This window comes from Chelonia mydas, chromosome 20 (genome assembly GCF_015237465.2).
Source record: "Chelonia mydas isolate rCheMyd1 chromosome 20, rCheMyd1.pri.v2, whole genome shotgun sequence".
Taxonomy (NCBI): Eukaryota; Metazoa; Chordata; order Testudines; family Cheloniidae; genus Chelonia; species Chelonia mydas.
The window spans coordinates 17092538-17102938 of record NC_051260.2 but is presented as its reverse complement, the minus strand read 5'-3'; the positions used below and the strand labels follow the sequence as shown (position 1 = coordinate 17102938).

The 10401-nt window shown below is 49.5% G+C and overlaps 1 protein-coding gene across 14 annotated transcripts in view; it reads left to right on the top strand.

The window, feature by feature from the left end:
- Window positions 1-3240: 3240 nt before the first annotated feature.
- Window positions 3241-10401, top strand: part of SMARCA4 (SWI/SNF related, matrix associated, actin dependent regulator of chromatin, subfamily a, member 4) — a 57196-nt gene continuing 50035 nt past the window's right edge. For 12 of the 14 annotated variants that reach the window (XM_043532833.1, XM_043532832.1, XM_043532831.1 and 9 more), the window contains exon 1: window positions 3241-3620. The gene's annotated coding sequence lies outside the window, so the exon portion shown is untranslated. The remainder of the gene's footprint in view (window positions 3621-10401) is intronic. The other 2 variants (XM_043532834.1, XM_043532830.1) reach the window with 1 other exon arrangement.

Genomic DNA, 10401 nt, shown 5'->3' with positions numbered 1-10401 from the left:
CATTCCAACGGCCATATCTGACAAGGTCACTGGCTAGCCCCTGCCCAGGAGCTGTACCAGAGCCACCCCCACCAGCACATAAGTACCCACTTCCACTCCATTCTCAACCCTCACATGGCTGGAAGGGGAACTCCCTTTCTTTCCACCCCAGCATCCCTTTTCCATCCTCCATGACTGCCAACACCTGTGCCTCCACCCTTGAAGGATTTAGGAGCCCAGTAGCCTTTACTGGACTCCACTGAGGTACTGCTGCCTACTTCCCTAACTTCCAGTGCACTGTACATATATTAACAATCCTGCATACACTGCACAGTGCTACATAAACAATCGTCATTCTCAAACATCCATGTCTCCCACAAGCAGATTACATTCTGAAAGCTTTTGCCATGGAAAGGTTTAAGAGTTTTTTGTGGAATCAAGATTCCTAATCCAGGCAAGGAATCCATGTGACTGGGCACTCATTTTTTAAAAATCTAGAAGGCAAGAGACAGGAGAAAATGGAGACCGGGAAAATCCATCCTACCAGGTATCCTGACATGAATTTTTGCCTCCAGAAGAGCATGAAATTTAGCTGAGGGGGCAGATTCTTCACCCTGCTGAGCTTCCAGATGGCAGCTAGTGCAGATTACAATAGTCCTTTGGGTTGGGCAGAGAATCAGAGGCCATATTAGCTCTCCGACACCACCTGTTAATTGTAATAGAGAAGCAGGGCCTAGGTTTTGTGGGAGAGGCAAACTGTCTCCATTTTGGGTGGGGTCCACAAGGTCTTTGCTGCCCATGAAAGAAGTACTCACCAGCATGTGCATACCTTAGGCAATTTACTCCACTGATCACATCACATTTCCACTCTGAAATTTGTTGACATCAGCTATCTAAGCTAACACCTTCGGAGGTACCACTATTTCCTCTGACCCTATCAGTTCTCACACACGAGCAGGGTCAGGCTGGGGCAGTAGTTGGATGAATGATTCAGTAGAGTGCTTTCTCCTCTGAGTCAATGCTCCTTAATGGGTGCCGTGTTGCTGCAAAGGCTAGGTTTAGATTAATCTTAAAATTTAGAAGCTGGCCACTAAACACTGGCCATTTTCAGGTGTGCTGGCCCATTATGCAGACCTAAATTCCCCTGCTGTTTCAACTGTATATAGGGCTCCTTATGTCCTGCCCTAAACTATTATGTGATGTTTTCCATGCTGTTAAACAGGTGCTACATTCTGCCCCAGATGTAGTTGAAAGCATTCCTATATTATATACCTCACAGAAATGTGGGGATGCTTAGTGTATGTTTATAAAGTGCTTTGAGAGCCTTGGAAGAGAAGGTCTGCAGAAGGCCAAAGGATTATTTAGGCAAGTACACACCAGTTTTCGGCTGTCACATGACCTAGTGTGCTGATTGAGATGGCCTTTCTCACTAGATGCTGCAAATAACAATGCATAAGCAGAAATGGAAGTCTCTTCAGAGGAAGCCCACACTGTGGCCTCTTTCATGCTGAAAAAGAATGGGACAAATCAAGAGAATCCCAGACGCTAGTGCTGGCAAAGACCGGTTAGATTATCTAGTCCACCTTTTCTACTGATAATTTCACTCGATAACTGCCCTGCTCTGTTCTTTCCCTCTGAAGCATCTGGTACTGGCCACTGTCCAAAGACAGGATACTGGATTAGATGGACCACTGATCTGACCCAGTATGGCCATTTTTACATTCTTATAGGGGGAGGGATAGCTCAGTAGTTTGCGCTTTGGCCTGCTAAACCCAGGGTTGTGAGTTCAATCCTTGAGGGGGCCATTTAGGGATCTGGGGCAAAAATTGGGGATTGGTCCTGCTTTGAGCAGGGGGTTGGACTAGATGACCTCCTGAGGTCCCTTCCAACCCTGATATTCTATGATTCTATGAAGATTTCCCCTTAAAGGTCTCTTTTCAAAGGTTTGGTCCAGTCCCAAACAATATGGCTTCCACAGTTCCTCAAGGAATCATTCCCCAGTCCAACACATTTCATTCCCAGGGAACTCTCCATGAGTTTCACCCTAAAGTTCTCATCTCTTCATTCACCCCATTCACGCGAGCTATTGTCTCCTCAGGCCCCTTCCATCAACACCACTAAACCCGACTGAAGAAGACGGTTTATTCACACGTGGAAGAAAACCCCTTTCACTCCCAGGCTGTGAGAGAGTCCCCAAGAGAACCACCAGCTCCTGTCTCCCCATTCCTGCCTCTTTCATCATCCCCCTCCTCACTTTGCCCCCCTCCCATCACCACGCAGCCACCATCCTTCCCTTCCCCAGGCACTCCTCCATCAGCCCTTGCCTCCTCACTCCCCCCATTCTCCTCCCTGGCTTCTTCCATCACTCCTTAGCCCCAATTCCCTCACCCCCTCCTCCTGAGCCCCCACAGCTTCCCCTCCCCATCAGCACCCTATTCTCTTCCCCCACTCCCCTCAGCCCCTTCCCCGCCCCCTCCCCTCAGCCCCCAATTCTACTCCCCACCCCCTCTGAGCCCCTCAGCCCCCCATTCCCCTCCTGAGCCCCCTCCCCTCAGCCCCCATTACCCCCATTCTACGCCCCCTCCCCCTCCTGAGCTCCCTCCCCTCAGCCCCCATTTCCCCCATTCTACGCCCCCTCCCCCTCCTAAGCCCCCTCCCCTCAGCCCCCATTTCCCCCATTCTACGCCCCCTCCCCCTCCTAAGCCCCCTCTGACCCCCTCCCAAGCTCCCCTCCCTGCCCCCATCAGCCTCCTATTCTCCTCCCCCTCCCCCCATCAGCCTATTCTCCTCCGTCCCCGCCCCCCTCCTGAGGCCCCCATTCCTCTCAGCCCCACCAACCCCCTCCCCTTCGCCGCAGTGGCGCGGGCACTGCACATGCGTGGCCGCGGCGGCGGCTCCTAACTGGGGGTGAGGGGGAGGCCGCTCGCATCGCCAGCGCGCGCCACCAAGGAGAGCGGGCACAGCTCACCCCCTTTGCCCCCGCCCACCGCCGCTCGAACGCTTCCCTCTCCTACCTCATTGGCTGAGGCTGGCTGGAAGGCGTTAGCGCGTGTCCCTTTCCTTAGCGCCCATTGGCTGAGCGCGAGAAACCCCCGGCTGCGAGGGGTGGGGGAAGGGAGAGCCCTGAGATACTTTCCCATTGGTTGCCGCGCCGAAAGCAGTGGGCGGGGTTATATCGGGATCGTCTCAACCCGTTGGCCGAGGCATGCGTCATGTTTCTTCCCATTGGATAAGGGCAGTTGGAGCTCCACCCTCCTTGGCTGAGAGAGGGGAGGAGCGCGAACCACCCTCACGGCCCTGATTGGCTGTGCAACTCCGACGCACACGCGAAGGCGCGGCTGCGCCCATAGGGAGGGGGAGAAGGAGGGGGCGGTCGGGTGACTGAGCGCGCGAGCCCCGCTAGGGCCCGCCCATTGACCGAGGCTGCCGCGAAGCGCGCGCGCGCGGTGGAGTTGGACCGGGAGCGCGCGCGCTGCTGCCTTCCGCGGGGGCGCGCGCAAGGGGGAGCTCGAGCGTCTCCCTCACACACGGCAGCGGCGGTTCCTTTGTCCCCCCCGGAAAGAGACCCCGGGCCGGCCGGCCGCGCGCTCGCTCCCCGGCGGGGATGGACCCCGCGAGCGGCTCCTCCCGGGACGGGCACGGTAAGTCCGGGAGGCCTGACACGCCGCGTGGGGGGGGCCGGCCGGCTCCCCCATTGAATGAAATGGCGGGGAGGAGCGAGGGGCTGAGGGGGCTACGGCGGCCCGGGCGGGTCAAGAGGCCTCCGTGATTTCCCTTTGCGAGAGATCGGCCAGCCCATTGTGTGGGATAGGGGAGCAATTAATAACACCCCCACAACCCCCCCATCAGCAGCCCCGGGGCACGGCCCCCCCCCGCTAGCATCCTCCCTTCCCCCGTCCCTGGGGCCCTGCCCCCATTGATACCCCCTCCCCCCATTGACACCCCCATCCCTGGTACCTTCCCTCCCCTTACCAGCACCCCCATCCGTGGGGTACGCCCCCCCCCCGCTAGCATCCTCCCTTCCCCCGTCCCTGGGGCCCTGCCTCCATTGATACCCCCATCCCTGGTACACTTCCCCTTCCCCCCCTTACCAGCACCCCTATCCGTGGGGCACGGCCCCCCCACTAGCATCCTCCCTTCCCCCGTCCCTGGGGCCCTCCCCTCACTGACACCCCCATCCCTGGTATACTTCCCCTTACCCACACCCCCATCCATGGGGCACTGCCCCCTGCTAGCATTCTCCCATCCCTGGGGCACTGTCCCCATTAACCCCTTCCCCCCCATTGACACCCGCCTCCCTGGTACACTTGGCACTGCCCCCCACTAGCACCCTCCTTCCCCCATCACTGGGGCACTGCCCCCATTATCACCCATTCCTTGGTACATTTGTGCCATCAGCACCCCCATCCCTGGGGCACTGGCCCCCCCCGAGCATCCTCCCTTCCCCCACCCATTGCCCCTCACCCTATTAACACCCTGTCTGTGGTACAGTTCCCTCTTCCCCCATCAGCATCCCCATGCCTGGGGCACTGCCCCCCCACTGGTATTGTTCCTCCCCCCATCAGCATCCCCACCCCTGGGGCACTGCCTTCCCCAGTAGCATTGTTCCTGCCCCCATTAGCACCCACCTACCAGTTACACTCCCTCTTGTTACTATCGTTCTCCCCCGTTAGCACCCCATCCTCAGTGCACTGTACTCTGCTAGCATCTCTTCTCTCCCTATCAGCACCCCATCTCTGGTGCACTGCCTCCATTAGCATTTCCGTTCATTCTGGGGTTCGGCCCCTCCATCAGCATTGGCCCCTCCTCAAGCATGCTGTCTATTAGCATCGACCCCTCCTGCCACCTCCATTCACGAATCCTCTCCACCCTCTCCCCAGTACTGCCCCACCCAGGGGCTGTGCCCCTCCTCCAATCAGCCCTCTTTCCTTCATCCTTTCTCCCAGTGACACTGTGCCTTCACCTCATTAGCATCCCCCTCCACCCAGAAATTTCCCTGCTCCTCAGTGTCTCACTCTTTAGGCTGGGGTACTTCCCCACCATCAGTGTCTGTTACCCCATCCAATCTACCCCAAGGTTACTGCCCCCCATAAGTATCTCCTACCCTGTGTGAACCGGTTTCACCCATCAGCATCCCCCCCCCTCCCCTCGGGGTACTGCCTCTATTTTAGCATCCTTCCTCCTGCCAAGGGACGTGCCTCCGTCAACCATTTCCTCACCTCATTTTAGGGATCCTGTCCTCACTACCATCATCTGCCCAGCCCTGCGGAACTGCGTTTCCCCATCTCTTCCCTCTAGCCCTCTGGCTTGCTGTTCTGCCCTCAAGAGCTATACCCCCCCCCCCTTCTCCTTCCTTGGGTGATGTGAGGGGTGTGGCCTTAGATTCCTCAGGCCTACAACCTCCAGGCTGGACCTCCTACACGTGTGCATGCTTTCCATTCATATATATTGTGGGGAGGTTCCGATTTTCCATCTGCCTGGGGCAGATCCACAGAATCAAGCCCAGTCACTTGTGCTTGCAGGAAGGGCTAGAAATCCTCTCCCCTAGCTGAATCCCATTGCCCATGCTCCCATTTCCTGGAGAGATGCCCCTGTTCTCATGTGTTGGGGGAGGAGGTTGAAAGGTGCACCATTAGCAGCAGCAGCAGCTGCACCAAATAGGCACATAACCACAGGCAACTCCACGGGCAAAGCCCATTGTCAGATGTGTTGGGGGAAGGGGTGAAAAAGAATTGCCCCAGTTCTACTCAGCTCATTTACATGAATTTGCGGGTGGGGGCGATTTAAAGAGGATCTGCTCACAAAGCCCATTAATAACCACCCCCTCTGCCCACAGCATTCTCCTTCCCCCCCCGCCCCCACACCCACATGGCTTTCTGATACACACAAAGCACATTTAAATATGAATGGTTTCAATATGTAGCACAACTTCCACTTGGAAATCAATTGGAAATAAAAGCAATATTTACTGATACCCCAATATTTTAATGGTGGGTTTTAACTGTTCTCCTTCATCACCTGTTTTTGGGACAAATTTGTATCGCCTTTGTTGGTCACACAACAGTTAACAATGTAGTCTAATTGTTTTAAGGCAGAAGCTCTTTGTTGTATTTTGTAACATTTGTAGCAGGTTTTTAATAACTGTCAAATATATTGGCTAATACACCGATTTTTGTGGTGTGTATTTCTGAGGATCATTCATATAAAAAGTCTTTTTAATTCAACATTCACAAAATGCCCTACATTTTTTAAGATACTGCAGGTTTTGATGTGTATAAACTTGACACAAATATTAGCCTGCGTTGAAGTCTGAGACATTTAACTATATATTAAATAATACCTCGTTCTAAATGTTAGATATTTTTACAAATGTTTTTTCCTCATTCCCATCTTTGAGAGAGAAATTACTCTATCTGAATTTCTGTTCTGCATAATTGTTTTAATGTTCAGATATTAGATGCAATATCTTTATTTTAAAGTACAACCCAATTTTCTGCATGTCTCCTTCAGAGATGGAGGAGAGTGACAGATATTTGACATTTGCTGAGAGGATTTCTTCAGGTTTTTGACTGGTAGACTGGATATATGTCTTCATATGTTTTGCGTTCATCTTTGCTTTGGTCCCTCAGTGTAATGACAGATAAATGGTATATAGCGTGTTCCTATCACTGTGACTGTGCTTTGCTAATCTTCTTGCCATTAAAATATGAAAGGGAATAGGCAAGTTAACTGAGGGAATCTGTTAATTTTCTGTTAAAATAATTTATATTTTCCTTTTTCAAAGATCAGAATCTAAAGAGAAGCAGAAGTCGGGATATAATTAAAGGATTTGTGCAGCTGTTTTTTAAAATTCATGAGTTGCAGTAAGATCATATAAAAATGAGTGGCTTTTAAGTGTAGCATATTTGATTACCTTTCTACACAGGTTGGGTTTTCAGCATAGTGGAACATACTTATCACAGCAGACAGTTTAAGAAGGAGGTCATCCCCAAGTGAGACTTCTGTGGCATGTTTCCTTATTCTTTGCAGCTGGTATTTTCAAAGCAGTTGAGGGGATTTGGGTGCCTGACTCCTTTGAATCCCATCCTTTGTGTTATTCGGGGATGAACCTCGAGAAGAGAAAATGTGCTTTTTAATTTTATTTTTAATGCCTGAATGGTTTTCAAAAGTTTTAAACCTTCCCAAGGCTTTTATTTCTGTGTAATGAGAATTCTGCTATCATTTTCTCTGTTAAAGAAAACTCAAATAAAACTGATACTCCACAAATTATAAAAGATACTTTAGCAAATAACTGTTAAAATTGCAAATGCTTAGTTTTTTAACCAACTAGTAACATTTTTGAAGCAAGTAAGCTTTCAGACTAGATAATTAAGAACATAAGAACGGCAGTACTGGGTCAGACCAATGGTCCATCTAGCCCACTGGTTCTCAAAGTTTTGTACTGGTGACCCCTTTCACATAGGAAGCCTCTGAGTGTGACACCCCCCCATAAATTAAAAGCACTTTTAAAATATATTTAACAACATTATAAATGCTGGAGGCAAAGCCGGATTTGGGGTGAAGGCTGACACCTTGTGACCCCGCCCCCCCCCCCCCCCGTAATAACCTCGTGACCCCCTGAGGGGTCCCCACCCGCAGTTTGAGAATCCCTGATCTAGCCAGTATCATGTCTCTGACAGTGCCAGATCCTTCAGAGGGAATGAACAGAACGGGGCAATTTTGAGTGATCCATCCCCTGTCATCCAGTCGCAGCTTCTGGAGTTGCAAATTTAGGGACATGGGGTTGCATCTCTGACCATCTTGACTAATAGCCATTGCTGGACCCCTCCTCCATGAACTTAGCTAATTCTCTTTTGAAGCCAGGTATACTTTTGGTATGCGCAACATCCCATGGCAACAAGTTCCACAGGTAGACTGTGCATTTTGTGAAGAAGTACTTCCTATTGTTTGTTTTTAAACCTGCTGGCTATTAATTTAATTGGTTAACTCCTAGTTCTTGTGCTCTATGAAGAGGTAAATAGTCACTTTCTCCACACCAATCAAGAGTTACAGACCGCTGTCCTATCTCCCCTCTTAGTTGTCTCTCTTCTAAAATGAAGAGTCCCAGACTTTTTTTAATCTTTCCTTGTATGGAAGCTGTTCCATACCTTAATAATTTTGTGTTGCCCTTCTCTCCACCTTTTCCAATACTAATGTGTCTTTTTTGAGATGGGATGACCAGAACTGCACACAGTAGTCAAGGTGGGGATGTACCATGGATTTATATAGAGGCATTATGATATTTCCCATTTTATTATCTATCCCTTGCCCAATGATTCCTAACGTTCTATTAGCCTGCACATTGAGTGGATGTTTTCAGAGAACTATCCACCATGACGCCAAGATCTTTCTTCAGTGGTAACAGCTAATTTAGACCCCATCATTCTGGATGTATAGTTGGGATTATGTATTTCAATGTGCATTACTTTGCATTTATCAACATTGAATTTCATCTGCCATTTCTTTGCCCAGTCATCCAGTTTTGAGAGATCCTTTTGTATCTCTTTGCAATCAGCTTTGGTTTTAACTATCTTTTCTAATTTTGTATTGTCTGAAAATTTTGCCATCTCGCTGTTTACCCCTTTTCTATATCATTTATGGATATGTTGAACAGCATAGGTCCCAGTATAGATCCTTGGAAGACCCCCCTATTTACTTTTCTCCATTGTGAAAATTGATAATTTATTCCTACCCTTTGTTTCCTATCTTTTAAACAGTCACTGCTCCATGAGAGGATCAGTGAATTACAATAGTCCCTTCTGGCTTTATAATATGTGAATCTAAAAAAAGCACCAAAATGCTTTGGCAATAGGAAAAACATTACAAATGAATAAAATTAAGTATAATTTTTTTCTGTGATCAAGAGGGTAGTAACAGTTCTCTAGGGTCCTATATTAATTTTTGTTTCGATTGAAATTATGGCTATGAAACAAATAAGATATTTTGGGGCGGAGAGAAGTGTGAGATCCCTGCCGCTTTAACAAACATGTTCACACAAGGATCACTAGTTTTGATTCTTGAGGCAATTAATATTTAATTTAATACATTAGCACTCAGGGTTTTAGTCTAGGTCAGGGGTCAGCTGTGCTAGGCTATGTACAAATACAGAATTGTCCATCATCCTTGCCTATCTGAAAAGATGACTATTCTGTGAAGGGTTAGGGGAGTGGGAGACAATCGCCTATAAACGTTTTAAATGGAATATATGGATTTTTTGTAATCATTTCAATAAATGTTGAGTTTACTCAGCTGCACCTCATTATGTTAGAATAGCACCTGGGACCTCCAATCAGGGTCAGAACAAACCAATGGATCACACTGAACAAATATTTAACATTGTCCTTACAAAGTGTACTTTACAAACACGCAACAAAAAGACAGTCCATGCCCTGAAGAGTGTACAGTGAAAGTATCTTTTTGTAGTGGATTGAAGCAGGAGAGCACAGAAACCAGAGCAGTGATGATGATCCATGCGTAAGGGGCAGCATAGATGAAAGCAAAAAGGTGTTTGTGGGAGGAGTGAACAAGTGGTAATTGAGGCTGGCATCAGTATAAGGTGTGGGTTGTGATAAGAGTGGATAAGTAGAGAGGGGCAGAGTTGTAATGGGCCTTGGAGGTTAGATGTCTTCACTAATAATAGCTGGTGCTTTTCATCAGTAGATCTCAAAGTGCTTTACCAAGGAGGTCAGTATAATTGTCCCCATTTCACAGATTGTGAAACTGATGCGTACTGTGGGAAGTAACTTGTTCAAGGTCACCCAGCAGGACATTGGCAAGCCGGGACTAGAACTCAGGTCTCCTGAGTCCAAGTTTAAGTCCAGTTCTCTGTCCACTAGCCGCACTGCCTCCTAAGCTCCCTGTTAGGGTTTATCTCAACCAGCTAACAGGTTAAAACTATAACTGCCCTGTCAATGCTAGGATTACAACATGTGTTTAAAAATGTACTTTTTCTCCTCGTACAGGTGCAGCCAAAGGGGGGAATGACGTGGTCAGTGTTTTGTGTGGAATGACTGTTGTTTATTACACCTCTATCCTGCTATAACGCGGTCCTCAGGAGTCAAAAAATCTTACCGCGTTATAGGTGAAACCGTGTTTATATCTAACTTGCTTTGGCCTCGAGCATTTCCATTATTAATAGTCACTTCCTGACCCATCCAACGCCCCCCACTCCCTGTCCCCTGACAGGGTGTGGGAGTCCCGGGAGGGGCCTATCTAATGCCCCTGTTCCCTGATCGCGCTGCCCACAGAACCTCCGAACCATCCAACCCCCCCGTCCCCTGACCGCCCCCCGAGACCCTCTGCCCTTATCCAACCGCTCGGCCCCGGCCCGGCACCCTTAACACACCGCTCAGAGCAGCGTGTCAGAGCCAGACACACTGACGC